This window comes from Sitophilus oryzae, unplaced genomic scaffold (genome assembly GCF_002938485.1).
Source record: "Sitophilus oryzae breed Bouriz unplaced genomic scaffold, Soryzae_2.0 scaffold_1441_pilon_pilon, whole genome shotgun sequence".
Classification (NCBI taxonomy): domain Eukaryota; kingdom Metazoa; phylum Arthropoda; class Insecta; order Coleoptera; family Curculionidae; genus Sitophilus; species Sitophilus oryzae.
In genome coordinates, this window is record NW_022146106.1 from 1,730,497 (window position 1) to 1,747,736 (window position 17,240).

At 34.0% G+C, this 17,240-nt stretch overlaps 1 protein-coding gene across 1 annotated transcript in view; it reads left to right on the forward strand.

Moving 5' to 3' along the window:
- LOC115876994 (ecdysone receptor-like) overlaps window positions 1–17,240 on the forward strand; it is a 924,397-nt gene that overhangs the window by 83,165 nt on the left and 823,992 nt on the right. The window contains exon 2 of the mRNA XM_030893049.1: window positions 14,247–14,603. The gene's annotated coding sequence lies outside the window, so the exon portion shown is untranslated. The remainder of the gene's footprint in view (window positions 1–14,246; window positions 14,604–17,240) is intronic.

Consider the following 17,240-nt stretch of genomic DNA (forward strand, 5'->3'; position numbering starts at 1 on the left):
CCCCATCGTGCAGCAAAAAAAATATCAGATAATTATTTTTTGAAGTCTAGATTTCAATCTAGATTTATTTTATAATTTTTAGGGTTCCGTACCCAAAGAGTAAAAACTGGAACCCTATTACTAAGACTTCGCTATCCGTCCGTCCGTCCGTCTGTCACAAAGGTCTATCTTATGAACCGTTATAGCTAGGCAGTTGAAATTTTTACAGATAATGTATCTATGTTGCCGCTATAAGAACAAATGCTAAAAACAGAATTAAAGAAATGTTTATAAATAAAAAAGTACTTTCGCACTAAACATTATCTTTTAAGTAAGAATTTTACATAGAATCTTTCAAGTCCTCGGTGGCCGCGTGGTTAAAGATTTAGGACTTTAGGTTGCTATGAGTGCTATGACGTTGGAGCCGTAGTAAGGCAGGTTCGAATCCTAGTCAAGGCGACTTTTTTTTAATCGTTTTTTTTTAATTTTTACATATTTTTACTTTTTACATATTTATTATTGATTAATACAATTTTTGAGTAATGTGTTTCATCGTTTTTTTAAATTACTTATACGCGCATTCAAAATTTCATCTAAATACAAACAGTTTATAATAATATAGTGTCTAATGTTGTATAGATAATGAATGGTACAGAACCCTTCGTGCGCGAGTCCTACTCGCATTTGACCAATTTTTTTTATTATTATTTATAAGACAAAATTATATGAATAAAACATTTATAGGTATATGAATGCTTCTATATACTACAATTATTATTATATACTACTATTGTGGTAAAAAATTGCACTTACCTTAAAAAATATATCATAAAATATTGTGAACACTAAGGCAGTTTCAAGCACAGCGCTAGATTCTATGCAAAACATGTGATAACAAACTAGAGTTGGACAATTTGCATGATCATACCTACAAATGTATAGTTTCGGCACAAATATATAGTTTCAGTTTAAGAAATTCCTTAAACTGTGGTTTCGGATTAAAACTGCTTACATTTCTACCCACTTTTTTACCATCCTATTTTTTTATTTAAAGATTGAAGAAGAATTGTGTAATTATTTTATAAAGATCCTTAAACAAACCGTTGTAAATGACACTTCAAAATTTTACGTCTTCACTTATATCGACATATAGAAAGCGTTAACACTGTTGATTATTTACCATAACCAACGTTTTGGTAAAATAGTTAAAGAAAATGAATGCGAAGATGAAAAATATCGTATTTAAAATAAGATATCGATTCCTCAGTGGCTGTTTAAACTCATGTATTTGTAATCTACAAACTATTTCTAGTTGTAAAAAGCGCTTTAAATTAAAAACAGAAATTTAAACTGAAATTAAAAATAAGTAATTACGATTGTTTAATTTTTTTATGTAGTAAAGACAGTGCAATCCATTTTAAATTCAATTTAATACAGAAAAATCCAGTGCATAATCATCTGCAAATGATGCCAATTTTCCTTTAGTTAATTTCAAAGTCATACACGTGTTTGTATTAATATATAGTTACCATAATCCAAACATAAATTAGATTAATACTTTAAAGTCATGCATTTGCATGATTATTGATAAATAATGTATTTTCAATAATTATTTTTTTAAACGAATTTAAAATACGTTTTACAATCTTGTAGTTGAATGGAAAGGGTAAAAATATATGAAATATATTGAAGATATTGAAATATACACATATCTAACCACAATACACCAAAATTATTGCAACCAAGATCGTCATCTTCAGTAGTTGATTAAATTATTGCAAACTAATAAACGTTTGAATTAATGGTGTATTGTGGTGGTATATTGGAAAATAGTTAATGGTTTTGAATTAGTAAAACAAGTTGTACTGATATATATCTGCAAAGCCTTTTTCACGTATATTAAGATAAGAAGTTAACAGTTAACAAAATCGTGTTTTATTTTGTCTGTATCAAAGCGAGAATAATATCTATACCTTTGTAGTGGATATATTTCTTTAAAAAAAGCCTGGATATTTCAACATTGAAACAGAAATACAAGACATAAAAAAGTTACTTTTGTTTTTTAAATGCCACTGAGTGGAAGCCAGCTTCTCAAGGGCTTTGTATTCAAAAAATTCTTAACATTTTAAAGGGTATATTAACAGTTTTAATAAACCTATATTGATCTGATGACAAGGGGGACTTTCCCTCAAACGCATTATTATATTCTACTATCAGTACCATATATGGGATTTTCCTCTCTATCTTGGGTGAAACAGATAACTGTAGTGGCTTTTCCTATATAGAACTACTGACGTAAATTCCACATCTAGAAGAACCGTTTACGCTCGATGCCTAGTCCTGTCTTTAGAGGCCCCAAGGCAGTCAGCGACGACCGTCTGAGAAATGTGTTGACATTCTGTGGTTTTGTGGTGATATGAGTTTTGAGTTTGTTCACCCTTAAGCACCGTTTGTGTTTAAAATCTCGTATAGGTGCCTTGCCTTTGAGCTGTCTCTCGTAAGCTGCTAGAGGTTTTACTTGTGGCAACGATGGTGCGTAGGTGTCAGAGAGGTTGTAGAATGTAGAATGAGTAAGAGGGGGGGTTAATCACTGCGACCTTAAAGATCTATTGTGTCCCCCTTCCTTGAGTCATCACACAATCTATAACCTATCATACCCCTGTTGTAGAGGGGACAGGGTATTTCCTATCCTCCTCTGACAACAGTTCTTCCTCCGAGGGTACACACCCTTCCACGGTTGGAGTTTGGCCCTCCATGGCGCTCTTCACAGTCGAGGAGCTTGCCTCCGGCTGAGGAACCTGTGAGGTGGAGGCTGGAGGATCTATCTTCATTTTCTCCACCTCTTTAACTTGGTCTCTCCTTAGACCTGATACCGGTGTTGTCCCGTATCTATAATAGAGGATATGTCCCTCTTTCTCTATTGCCTTCTTGGATTTGAGGTCAATCCCTATTGTGAAGATCTGACCATGATCCTCCTCCCTCGAGTTGATGACTCGCCAACTCGATGTCCTTACATTAAAGTTCTGACCTTGGATAAGGCTCAGCAGGTAGGTGGTGTCTTTCCCCTTGCTCCTCGACAGAAAGACCGTTATGGTCGCCCCTTTAGGGTTGTTTTCTCCCTTCACTGTAACCAGTTCCAACCCTTGCCAGTTTTTAAGCTTAGGTGGGATTTCCACCAACCAATTCGTCGATTCTTGAGATACACTATCTATGAGGATCATGCTCACCCGAAAGTGTATCCCCGCAAAACGCAGCTGACCCACATTTTTATTGATCGTTGTGTTGCGATCCGATCGCCACTACTTCGTCCAGTACAGCCTTGTTTACTGGTTGCTGGTCAGAGCAACCTCTGGGAAATCCTTTAGCAGCACCGCCATTTTTACTTGTCCAGCAATAGCGGCAAAGCTGGTGATACGTCCTCCCTGCCGGAAGAGGTGAGAGGTTCTTGCTCCCTCTCTTGCCCTTTGATGGAGATGAGTCAGGTTGTTTCTTGGTTTCTTTACTCTCCCCTTTTCGGAGGAGTGTTTTCGCTTTTGCTTCCTCTGGAGCAAGTCCTTCGTGGAGCAGTCGGAGGTATTTCCGTGCTTCTGCTCCGCTAAGACCTACTCTCAGAGGATCGTCTAGCCCGCCTGGTTGACCCAGGCCGGGTAGACGAAACGGTAGCTTCGTCAGAGAGGTTACCAATTAGCCTTATCGATTGGGGGATGTGAAACTGTTTAGCGGAATTTATGCGTTTGGGGAAGCCTAAACTGATTTCAGGTGACAGTAACTAGTTGTTGAAGATCAATAATCAATAGATCCGAATAATATTTGAATGAAATGGAAGATATGGAATGACATGTTAAATAGAAAGTCAGTGGCTAGGGGGCAGAGTACCCTCGGGTGTGTAGTTATCAATTTTATCCAGATCAGTAAATGTTTGTTTTGATATTTTCATGAATATCGAGAGTGTGCTTGGCAGTGACCAACTAACCGGATATTTGAGGTGAATTTGCATTTAAGAACTGTTTATGTAAGCTCCAGAAACATTTAATTATAATCATTAACTTTTACACAATACCCAATTAAGTAACATATTTTTGTAGTACACTTGTATACATTTAAATTATATAAATTTATAACCATATATAAGTTTTTCGTTGTTCTACTGACTAAAACCAGGGAGAAATATTGTTCCGGAAAAATCGATCGGTTTAGTGTTTGTATCGTTGGGTAGTTGGGGTCATGGGCCGGACCGGCGGCAATTCGATCGACGACTTTACGATGTAGATCGACCTATCGAGGTCATACGGGTACCCTTTGCGGGACTTATGTGGTTAATAAGGTCGATGTTGTTGCGTAAGCTGTTATCTTTTTCCAGTATAGGGGCTGAAAGACCTTGTCCTGTTCAGTAAACTGTATACACTCAGATGTAAAAAAAACGCAACAGAGAAATTTTTTATTGTCAAATTTAAACTGTTATAAAATAGTTATTTTTAGTCCTATTTTCATGCATTTTTTTGGCAAGCTGTATATAATTATATCAACTTTAATTTGTAAACTCATTTTTTTATAAACTTTAGTATTTTGCATGTTATACAGGGTTAATCGAGGTGTTGTTTTTTACCCTAACACACACTGTGCAATAATTTCGTGTGTAAATTCTCCTGAAATATAATTTTAGGGTCAGAACCATGTCTCCTGAGCATTTTGTTTTTTGGATCGTGTCAATACATGCCTTGGTTAATTTTTAAGAGCGAAATGAACTTGCCACCAACAATTTGCAATTTTTTCAATTATAATTTATTTTTGAATTTTTTTTTTCAATATGACAAGGCAGCTTTGGTGATTATTGTGAACTACGTATATACTACTATGAACTGCTCATCATGTTCTACGTTTGGACGTTGATATTGGTTGTGACGTTGATATTGGTTGAAAGATTTTTATCAAAAACAAATTTCATTTTAAACAGGAAATATTGAAAACAATTTTAATTATTTCTCGCAACTCATAGTCTGTATTGTCTCCTCGAGCCTCAATGCAAGCTGTGAGACGACGTGGCATGCTCTCAATTAAGTTGTCCAGAAGATGTTGAGGAATGGCTTCCTGTTTCGCGCGCGCAGCAATTTTCATATCATTTAAGGTACCGGCGGGATCATTCCTTTTGGCAATATGGCATTTTAGCATGTTCCAAGCATGCTCGATCACACTCATATCTGGAGGTATCGGTGGCCACCACAGTTTTCTTATACCTTCTTCCTCACAAAATTCGCGAACCGCTAAAGTGCGATGGGGAGGAGCATTATCGTCCATATAAACAAATTCATCCCCCACTGCCTCTGGAAATGGACGCACAATATGCTCAAAACCTCTCTAAGATATGAGGCACCTGTCATTGTGCTATAAATGAAAACAAGAGGAGTTCGAGCTCCGTGCATTATACCTACCCATACCATAATGCTTCCCCCTTGAAACGGGACACGTGGTTGAGCTGCATTCAAGCGTGCTCGTCTTCCAGATGCTCTCCAGACCAAAGTTCGTCGCGAGTCTGACACTAGACCTATTCTTGTTTCGTCACTAAACATGACGAAATTTCAATTACGTCCATTTGCTTTCATCTCCTCAGCCTATTGTAGTCGCGTAATTTTGTGCTGTACATTAAGCTTCGGAACACGTAGAGACCTCCTTAAATATAATCCTCTGTCATGGAGTCTTTTTGCTATGGTCTTTCTTGAAACATTTACTTCAAGGCAATCTAACTAATTTTTAATAGCAGTACTAGAAAGCAGGGGATTGCGTCGTGTAATTAGGGATATTTGACGGTCTTGCACAGCAGTAACTCTCTTTCTACCTCTTCCAGGCCGGTCTGTAACCTCGTTTGTCTCCCTGAATTTTTTTAATATTTGCGAAACATCGCTTTGGTTAACTCCTACAATTTAAGCTATTGCAACTTGCCGGTAGCCCTGTTGAGACAGTGTTACTATTCTGACTCTATTAAATTGTGAAATAATGTTTCTAGGCATTTTAAGGCCAAAACAATGGCCAAAGTTTTTCTGAAACCCAAGAGACCACAAATCGAAATGTGCAAGAATTTGTAATAATATTGGGTCTGAACGATAAACATTGTTTACCATATCCATTTTAACAAAAAAAATATTTATTGCAGATTATCAAAGCTATGTATAAAAAAGATTATTTAAATTCCTTTCCGTATATTTTTGAACGATTATTTTGGCCATGTGTGTATATGTCGAATCGGTGGTCGAGTCTTTGTATAGACTATATTTAAGTATTTTTATATATAATATGATTTAAATAACATTAGGAACTGTCAGCTAAAGAGTCACCACTAGTTTCTTATCATTTAAACCATTTATCAATCTCTATAAAAACATAATTTGCTCCACTCTTCTCTATACATTCTTTTAAAGAAAAACCTAATAACAGCAAAATAAAGCAAACTGCATTATGTGACGAGTCGGACAATTGACGTTGGCAAGCTAAATTTATCCATCGCGGCAATTTATAAGCAATTATCCCGAATAGCTGGGACAAACGTAAAAAATATGTTTGTTTTCTTCGCCGACCGATTGCACTGAACGGCTGCAATTGGCCGCAGCACCGCGCTCAATTGTTTAATGACACAAAAACACTTTTCAATTACGCTTCGCGTATTAAATTTCTCGTCTAGACCGGAACCGTCTGGTCGAAAACGTTAAACAAACAATGTCATCACGAGACCGGATTGCATTTCGGTGGCGGTATCAACAATATCGACCGCAACGGCGACGGACGGTCATAGTTGGGTTAGTTGCCGAATCGCGATAAAATGTCAATGTTATTAACCGTTATATTATTAAACGTTACAGATAAATTATTTTTGATACCTACTTTTTACAATACCAAATAATATTTTTGTGAATGCGTTTTGAAATTGACAGTTTTTGATATTTATTTGAGATTCGAAATGACAATCTTTTAGGCACTAGTATCTAAAAGTGACACTTGTTTAGGCACTAGTGCCTAAAAGTAAAAAATGAAACGTTAGAAACAATGAAAATATTTATTTATTATAAATCTTAAAGGTACAATTATTTAAATTATTAAAGTGAATACAAGAGGCATCCAACTTTTCGTCTCTAAGAGAAATGCAAGTTGTAGGAGTCGGAATAAGTAAATTTCTTGTACTGGTAATGCTGGTAGTTTCTGCTTCTACGTGAACTGCTTTTAATTTCTTATTTGGTGTATCTTTCTGTCCCATGATTCTTTTTGCTATTTCGGTTTTCTGTTCAATTGAATTTTCATTGTAACCTTCAGCAACCGAGCTTGATTGCCAATCTCCATGTCGCTTTAAAACTGTTATGTCCGCTCCTGAATCTGCCAGCATTGTTGCAGTGCTGCGCCGGAAACAATGACTAGGGACAATGGCGTTGGAGAGTCCATGAAATTCCGCTATTTTTTTTGGCATACCCCCAATTATTGTATTGATTCCAACCGGCAGGGTAGAGCATTGATTGTTTCGATACGTCAAGAAAAATGGCTGATGTGTCACATTGAGTGGTCGAAGTTTTGCGTACTTATATGTATTTCATGTAAGAAATTGATATCATCTATTGGTCCCTCAGTAATCGTAAACACTCTTGGAAAATGAGTTTTTGTATTCGGAATCTTCACACTAATAAATGACTGACGACAATCTTTAATGGCATCTACAATTAAAAACGTGATTTCTTCCCTCCTACATGCTCCAAATACTCCAACGATTAAGACAACTTTAGCTAATAGTAATTCTTTGTCATCGGCTTCTTTCATGAAGCGTTCTATTTCCAGTTTTATAAATACTTTTGATTTCTTTGCCTGATATCCGGAAGCTTTTCTTTTTAAAAATGCAATAAGGTTTGTGAATTTGCTAATATCTACGTTTCTGTTCAGGTAAATCATGGTGCGGAGCATCGAATATTTACTCCACAGAGTTGGCGGCTTTAAGGTAGTGGATAACTTCAGGAAATAGGCTAGCAATACCTTTTCTGTAAAATTATGTGTTTTTTTTTGACCCAGGTTTCAAAGTTGTTGTAGGTAGTCTCGTATAAGTTTTTCGACTTATCGGGCACTACCGTGGATAGCGCAGTTTCAGAAGCTTGTTGAATATCCAAAGACTCGTCATTATCACTCATTTTTTCACAAAACTGACAGGACAACCAAAACCACGTTTAGAAAATCTGTAAAGAGATAAGGTTGAACCAAAAGAATAAAAATGTGATGAAGATCAAACTTACCACAAAAATACCCATGAAAACTAAAAATTGATTCCTTCCCCAAATGCCAGGAACCATTAGGACTACATTCCAAAGGTTAATAGAATTAAAAAATTGAAACTTTTTCGGATGACTTCAGATAAGTTGGTCGATGTCTAAGCCACGAAATCTGAATCAAAAATGGTGACTTCCGATAGTCAAAAAGATGCTCTAGTTCTGCGCCGACAAGATCAAGTACGATCAACAGAGTATCCGAAATTAGTCAGAACTAATTCGGTAGGCTGTATGTTGGGTTGCCAATAGTATCGTTTTATTAAAACGTTACAAAGTTCTGAATCCTTCCATTGAAATTAAAAAAAAACCACTAATATATACAATAGTTTGGAGGTTCTGACTGAAGTTTTAATGTGTTCTTTATTATGTCAAACTTTAGACTTGTTTACTGGAAGCTTTTGTACATCCATAACTATTTTTTGTGAAATTATCGGCAGTTTTTGAAGAAAGAGATACTTTAGCAGAAAGGGTGTCTAGAGTATTATGCGAAAAGGAATTTTATATATGTATTAAAATTTAAAAAGAAGTAACTGCTGAATTATAATGCCCGTTTACGTTATATGCTTGCTTCTCGTTATATGCTTTTGCTGTATTTACATTGTAGATACATAAACAAACCTATATCTTAAAGGGGCATGCCATACTAAATCTAACATTGCAATAGCGACGAAGGAAAATTCAAAGCTAATCATTTCTTAGTAAAGTGGATAAAAATAGTTTCAGTTATCTATTTGCTCGACAGACTAATAACAAGTAGTCTAAAGAATTTCTCCACATTCTTCTTTCATTTCCTAATTCCTTCGTAATAGAATCGATCGACTGACTGACTTCCGAAAGGTTTTACGTTCGCTGAGTTCCATCTTGTTTGTATTCGCATTAGCGACCACGTTAACTAAACTTTGCCTTTGGGCTCGGATAAGTAAACATTTATATATAATAGTAGGTCATCAACATCGTTTAATAATACCGATAGAATTTATCTTACTTGACCTCAATACGTCTGATAATTCGATTGTTAGATTCTCTTGAAATCGCGTATAGATTATGTTTGCTTTATGAAGACGATAATTGTTATATTAAGTGAGACTTATTTGCTATTATTTTGGTTATTCGAACGGAATATTTCTTACTTTATCGCACCAATATTTGATTTCAATGCTCAATGAAATATGCGGGGAATAACCAAGAAAGAATATAATAGATACGATAAAAGATTCAGGTAATAGATGTCATCCACAGAATCAAATCCCTTAAGTGGCAATGGGCAGGATGCCTGGCCAGAAGGACGGACAACAGATGGACCAGAAAATTACAGCATGGTACCCACGAGGAATTAAGAGACCTAGAAGGAGACCAAACTTCAGATGGGACCATGATATTAGAAAATTAGGTGGTACAACTTGGATGCGGATAGCCAACAATAGATAACAATGGGCCCAACTACAAAGAGAGTATCTAAATATGTGAGGGAGGCTACATCATAATTGGAAATTGTTGAATAAGCTGAAAATGATGATGATGATAATAAAATGACTGTGATCTTCATTCCCAAGTCTATACTAATGCCGTTTTTTTCCCATACTTGATTGTCGTACTTGAACTTCTATTTTGAATAATGTCTAAGCGACAATACCATCAACAAAAGAATCAACAAAGCCAGAAGCATTACAGGGGCACTAAATTTAATTCTTTGCAAAAAAATATAAACATTGCAGAACATACTTACATATGGTGCCGAAGTATGGGATATGAGCAAGTCCATGAAAGGCTTTTGGTAACTGAAATGGGCTTCCTCAGAAGATCGGCAAGAAAATAAAAATTGGAAAAGTGCGAAATGAAGAAATAAGAAGAATAACAAAGGAAGAGATAACCATCGTAGAAGAAATTCAAAAAAAAATAATTAATCTGGTACACTGAAAAAAAGGATCTCTCGGTTGAAATGAATATGACTTTGACCCAAAAGATTGGCGCTTTTCAATAGGGCCAAGAACGACGTTTCTTTGCCCAAAGCATTAACTATCTTTTCTTAAGCTTTAAAAAATTACTTTAGAGAATAGAAGAATCTATCTGTCCAAAGTATTTCACTCTTGACCCAAAATGAATATGCAAAGAAGTTCTTGCTATTGCAAAAATTCTTGATTGAAAAGGGACCATTTCTTGATTAAAGAGACACTTTTCTTAAACCAATAGCGAATACTATTGACTCAGCTAAAATTTATTTTGATATAAGAGAAGTCTATACATCATATACAGGCATATTAGACACGAGGTATATTATTTTCTGATAAATTTAGGTTATTTCTGCTTCTTCACTCCTTGGTATTTTTTGGGGTGGTTCATCACTCTACAAATTACAAAAAAATGTTACATCACGATTAATTAAAGTAAAGCAAATAAATTATTAAAATTATAGCTTTGGTCACATTTTGAATTTTTTAATACGACGACTTGAAATTCTAAAATTTTTGTAATTATTTGCATAAAAAAATCGATACCTATATTCTTATTCTATAGTCACGCATGCATTATCTAAACAGTGGCATTAGGTAAATGTCTCTTACCTTCAAATATAGCAAATAAATGCTCTAATTTCCATTTTTTCAGAAACTCCTTTAAATAATCCATATATCCTAAAATTTGTCCATAAAAAATGACAAATGCATGTTAATAACGATCACTAATTTGCTATACGATATCCGTTTAAAAAGCAAATTATGCAAAATTCCAAGTGAAGTGATTCCAAGCAACAAAACCCGTGCGTACTATGATGTGCGACCTATGAAATGCGACGTACGACTGATTGGACTGCCGACTGATTGTATATACCGTCCTTCGCCATCGTCTTTGCGTGTCGTTATTATTTTTCATCAAAAGAGTATTTAGCTATCGGAAAAAATGGCCATGTTTCTTGAATGAAGTACTTCCTAGCTTATTTTTCTTATTATCTTAAAACAAAGTAACTTGCACTTGGTTGAATGAAAAGAGATTCAAGAGAAATTTTCGAATTTTTCAAGAGAACCAGTTTTCTTGATTTAATAGAGTTTTTCTTCAGGCAAAATATTTTCTTTTACGCTAAAATAAATTCTCTTGCCACTAATTTTTTTTGAAGAACGATGACGACTTTAGTTCAAGTCTATCTTTTTTATCAGGGTATGAACATGTAAACAGAATGGGAGAAGAAAGGCTGCCAAAGAATATTACGAAATGGACCCAACTGGAAAACGAAAACAAGGAAGACCCCGAGAGACATAGTTAAAGGGGGTAGCAAAGGCAATGTCTTGGCGCAATTTACGACAGAAGGCAATGGTGGTAAGAAACCGGAAGGCGGATCACGCTGTTATTAAGAGAGAGAATCAACATCGTTATTATTAAGAATCAACACACCTGGGGCAATAATTGGTGTGCTTAATTAAGTACTTAAATATCATACCAATTACTAGATTATACATATAGTACTCTTTCAAAAAAAAACAGGTTAAGTCTGTTTAATTACTATTTAATTTAGTTACTAATTAATCATTTTTGTTAATACCCTATTCCAAATAATCACCTCATATTAACAGTACATAACTAGGACATATCAAAAACATTAATTGCTACTACTAAACATCAAAACCAGTACTATTAAACATACAATGTCGAGTAAATTTGAGAGGTATTGGCGTAACCAATACATATAATTAAAATTATCAGTTCATTGAATTGTAAATTACGAACACATTGTAATATGCCTAGATATTCCAGTTTATTAAGAAATCTATAAAACTTTACTTATTTCGGGTCAATCGTAACTATACAGGGCATTTGAGAGGACGAAATTAACCTAAGCATTCAACTCTCTTTTAGAACCAAAAGACAGCTAGGACAATCATAATATGTGTCTTTATCATATTGCAGACGTTGTATGGCTTCTGTTACTGGCTTTGAACAAGTTACATATTCACTTAAAAAATGAAATTCATTTTCTTTTAAAGGGGGTAGTTTCAATATTTTTATTGTTTGAATAGTGATATAAGATACAAGATTTAATTATTTAAAAAAATATTTGAAATATAAGATGAAAATACGTATTTTGTATCTTATAACCGTATTTGAAATAATTGTGTCTGAAAGAAGTCACATCTCTGGTTATCATTATTTCAGCATTTTTAAAACAAACTTTAACAACTAAAACCTTTATGGCGCAAGGAAACTTTCTTCGTGATGTCAAGGTGTTACTGTGTCCTTTTTTATGTCAAACTTAGGACTTGTTATAGCAGTTAATAACTGCTATAGTCTGTCAAATGGCAGTAATTCTGACAGTGACAGTTGTGTCTATCATTTTAATTACGGTTGTGAAGTAAGGGCTCTAAAAATGGTCCTACGCGTAACGATATCTGAAATATTTGAACTGTACAGGGTGGGTCAAATTCGACGCTTTTAAATGGAAACACCCGTTTCTATAGGAGATAGACAAAAACTAATATCGGTGTCTGGAGCTAAATTTTCATCAAAAACATGATGGTGAAAACCGCACATCAATATCTTGTACCGTTTCGGAGTTACGGGGTGTTTTTCAAAAATGTGCATTTTTAATAAATCGCTGTAACTTTTTTGCTATGGAAAATTTTGTATTTCTATGAAAACATTTCCAAAGCACCTTTTTACGTAGAATTTAATGGTTTAAGTATAATTTTTTTTTATAAATTAATAATTTAAGAGTTATCAACAGAAAAATTGATTTTTTATTTGGGATACCCTCTATATTTTTAATTAACTGAAAAGAATTTAAAATTACCTTTCCAAAAATATAGCACACTTGATATTTTGTTATAATCCCCTTCGAAATACAGAATTTTTAAAAGTTCGCCACTTTTAACTAGTAGGCTTTGGACCCCTTATTGATGATATGCCCTTAATGGAACTCGAAAACATATTTTTCCAGCAAGATGACGCACCGTCTCTGAACGTCGAAGTTATCAGCAAATTTTTGCAGCCAATTTCAAGAATAATTGAATAGCTAACCAAGATTCCAGCCGTTGGCCGTCGAGGCCGCCTGACTTAGTGCCCATGGATCTAATTCTATGGATATATTTGCGGGAGAATAAAGTTTCCTTATTTTTCCGTATAATCTAAACAAGAATTAGAAATACTTAGCAGTTATGAGAGGGTATTTTTCACCCCCACTGAGTTAATAAATTTCGCGAGAAATGTTCAAAAACTGCCCCGTCTGTCCATAACAGAAGACGGTTGATATGTCGAACACCTGTAGATATTGTTATTAGATATAATTTAAATGTGTTGATGTTGGTTAAATATATTTTAAATTGTTATAAAATTCTGCATCTCTCATAGCAAATATTATTTTCGTTTTAATTGATGCTCACAGCTAGAATTTTTTTGCATTACAGCCGCTGCCGTTCAAAGCCTACTTATTTAAAGCGGGCGAATTTTTATATACTCTATATCTCGAAGAGGAATCGAGCAAAATATCAAGTGTGTTATATTTCTGGAAAGGTAATTTTAAATTATTTTCAATAAATTTAAAATATACAGGGTGTCCCATATAAAAAATCAAATTTTCTGTTGATAATTCTAAAATTATTAATTTTAAAAAAATTATACTTAAACCATTAAATTCTACGTAAGAAGGTGCTTTAGAAACGTTTTTATAAAAATAAAAAAATTTCCATAGCAAAAAAGTTACAGCGATTTGTTAAAAATGCATATTTTTGAAAAACACCCCGTAACTCCGAACGGTAATAGATATCGATATGCGGTTTTCACCATCATGTTTTTGACAAGAATTGAGCTCCAGACACCGATATTAGTTTTGTCTATCTCCTATAGAAAAGGGTGTTTCCATTTAAAAGCGTCGAATTTGACCCACCCTGTACAGTTCTTCGATTCACTCTAAATCTCAAACTGCAGTGGCATTTTTTTTTAATTGTGTTTCTCTATTAATTTTCAATTAACCTTTTTTTCTTTTTGTTTCAGGTTTTGAAACGGACTGATTCTCTGACGAGTATTGTTGATTATTGAGCTCGTTGATCGACCTGCCTTCTTCGTTTCTTCCGTTACTGGGATTATTCCGACGTGCAATTATTTAGCGTTGTTAAACACAATAATATATATAGTTTAGTGATAATATAATAATTATACATTAATAACAAAAATATTTACCGCACATAATAAATATTAGAAATAAATTTAATTAAATTTAAGAAACGATGCCCTATTGAGCATTGAGTGAGATTATCGAGTGAAATAATTTGTAGTGACTTTTTTATCTGAAGCTTTACCAGGTACAATATTTTGGAACGAAGTGTGGAGGAATTAATTTTACAAAATTCGGTAAGTTATTCTTTGAAAAGTATTTTTCCGAGTATTTTCCTATACCGGGTGTTGCATCGTCGGACGGGACATAGGAAATCCCATGTAAATTTTAATGGGGTCAATATTGGCTTCCCTAATTATTTTAGAGAATAATTCTATTTAGGTTTATTGAAGAGGCACTAAAACCCACATTCAAAAGAATAACTTTAGATATTTTTGATTAGCCCGCTCACGAGTTATCGCCGATTTCTTTTTAAATATTTCTCCTTTCTTATGGCCCTGTATTTACTTATGAGCACCAGTCAAGGTAAAAGATAACTGTCAAATGAAGTTGTCATTTCAGAAATTTAGCTATTTAGTACTTTATTATTATTGAAAACTCATTCCTACATCGAAAATCTTAAAGATGTATTTATAAATACAAATTAATATGAATTAAAGTAAAATAAAGTAATCAATTACAAGGTTAATTATAGTATTATTACAATATTCAATAAGTTCTTAATTTAGGTAGATACTATTAAACTGTTAGAACTTTAGGATTTAAGAAGATGATCAAATATTCCTCCATCGACTGGTAGACAATAACCCAGGCGATCATAAAATTCTCTTCTTACATTCGCTAGTTGGTAAACTGAAATTCTATTGCATTCGGCAGAAATAGCATTTTTTAACTCGTCTAGATTTGGGTATTTTTTATCCTTGTATATCCTGTTTTTTAAATGGCACCAGAGAAAGAAATCATTTGGCGAAATATCAGGAGACCTTGCTGGCCAATTTACTGTATATGATGTAGGCCAATAACGTTTCCGTTAAAACTATTAAAACGATTTTCCAGGTGTCGGTCTATTCGGATACAGAGCAACAAACATGTCCGACACCTTTTGATAACTATTTCCTTGATAATACAATTTAATCAATACTTTTTCTTCGGTAGTGTAATTCATGGCTAATATTTTTGATGTAGGTATGAGGTTTTAATAATAATAAAGCACTAAATAGATAAATTTCTGAAATAACAACTTCATTTGACAGTTATCTTTTACCTTGACTGGTGCTCATAAGTAAATACAGGGCCATAAGAAAGGAGAAATATTTAAAAAGAAATCGGCGATAACTCGTGAGCGGGCTAATCAAAAATATCTAAAGTTATTCTTTTGAATGTGGGTTTTAGTGCCTCTTCAATAAAACTAAATAGAATTATTCTCTAAAATAATTAGGGAAGCCAATAATTGACCCCATTAAAATTTACATGGGATTTCCTATGTCCCGCTCGACGATGCAACACCCGTTATAATATAGTTTAGTATAGTTATATAGTATAGTTTTTAGATGTATTATAATTCTACAGCATGACTATTGTTGTGAAAACTCTCAAACAAGTGAAACAGTTCATTAATTGCGCCGTTATTTGGAGCTGCCTTGCTTTGAGTTTGCAGCAAGAACCGAACAGCTCCTGGACCTGCCCGGCTTGGAACTTAAAGTGTATGTAGTGATGATAAAGTGTATGTAGTTATAACAGTTCATAAATGGCGCCGTTAGTTGGAACTGCCTTGCTTTGAGTTTGCAGTAAGAACTGAGCTGCCTGATAAAATAATATAAAATTTAACTGTTTTCAAACATTCCTCACATTTAAAGAGCTTATTAACAAAACCAAAACCTAAGTTATTTAATCATGGGAAAAAAGCAATGGGATATTATTTGTTAAGGAACACAGTATCTTTAGACTGATTTTAATTTTGAAATTTTACAGAACGTTTCGGTCAAGTAGAGTGTAGAATGTTTAGGAGAGGGCTTAACACCGCAACTTTACAGATCTATTTGATCTATGAGTTACAACTCATCATACAGTCTCAGGGCTTTGACAAAAGCCAGTATCTGTGACGGCTTCACAGAGGCTAGTTCTCCATCTCCGATATAAGTCGTACCAAAATTTATGGCACGAATGGTTGTCGTCCCGGAGCACTCAGTGATGAATAGTTCTAGTGTTTCCCTATTTTCCCCACAGAATCTGCATTTGTTGTTGTTTTTAGCTTCAATTTACTGAGGTGTTCATTGAGGAGACAGTGTCCTGTTAACCTCGTCACCTCGTGTCAATTCGAAGATTGTTCTTGAACCAAAGAAAACTTTAATTTTTCTCGGTCGTAAGTTCTGAGGAATTTCTTCCTAGTGTCGCACCGGTACCAACCTAACCAATGAAAACGCGTTTCTATAGTTATAATATGTATAATTTTGTTTTCATTCTTTGATATATTGTTATTGATAGAATTTTTTTTTTAATTAACTTCATATTTTTTACTGTTTTAAAATGTTAAAGCACAAAATTTATTTAATTCAATGATAAGGAAAGAGTGATAATAGTTATCGGAAAATATGATATTTTAACAATACCAAAAAATATGATGTTAATCAAAATTAATAATAATCATCTATCAAAGAATGAAATTGAAGTTATATTATCATAGAATTTTTTTTAATTTTCTCTAAAATAGTATGGACATTTGGAAATGTATAAGAGCGATTAACCATTTTAGAACTAGCAAAAATTTGTATGAAGAATACATTTTTCTCATAATGTCAATAATGAAAAAGTTTTTCTCTTGTAAAGACAATCCGGGGACATACAGTATTTGCATAAAATAAGCAATTTAACAA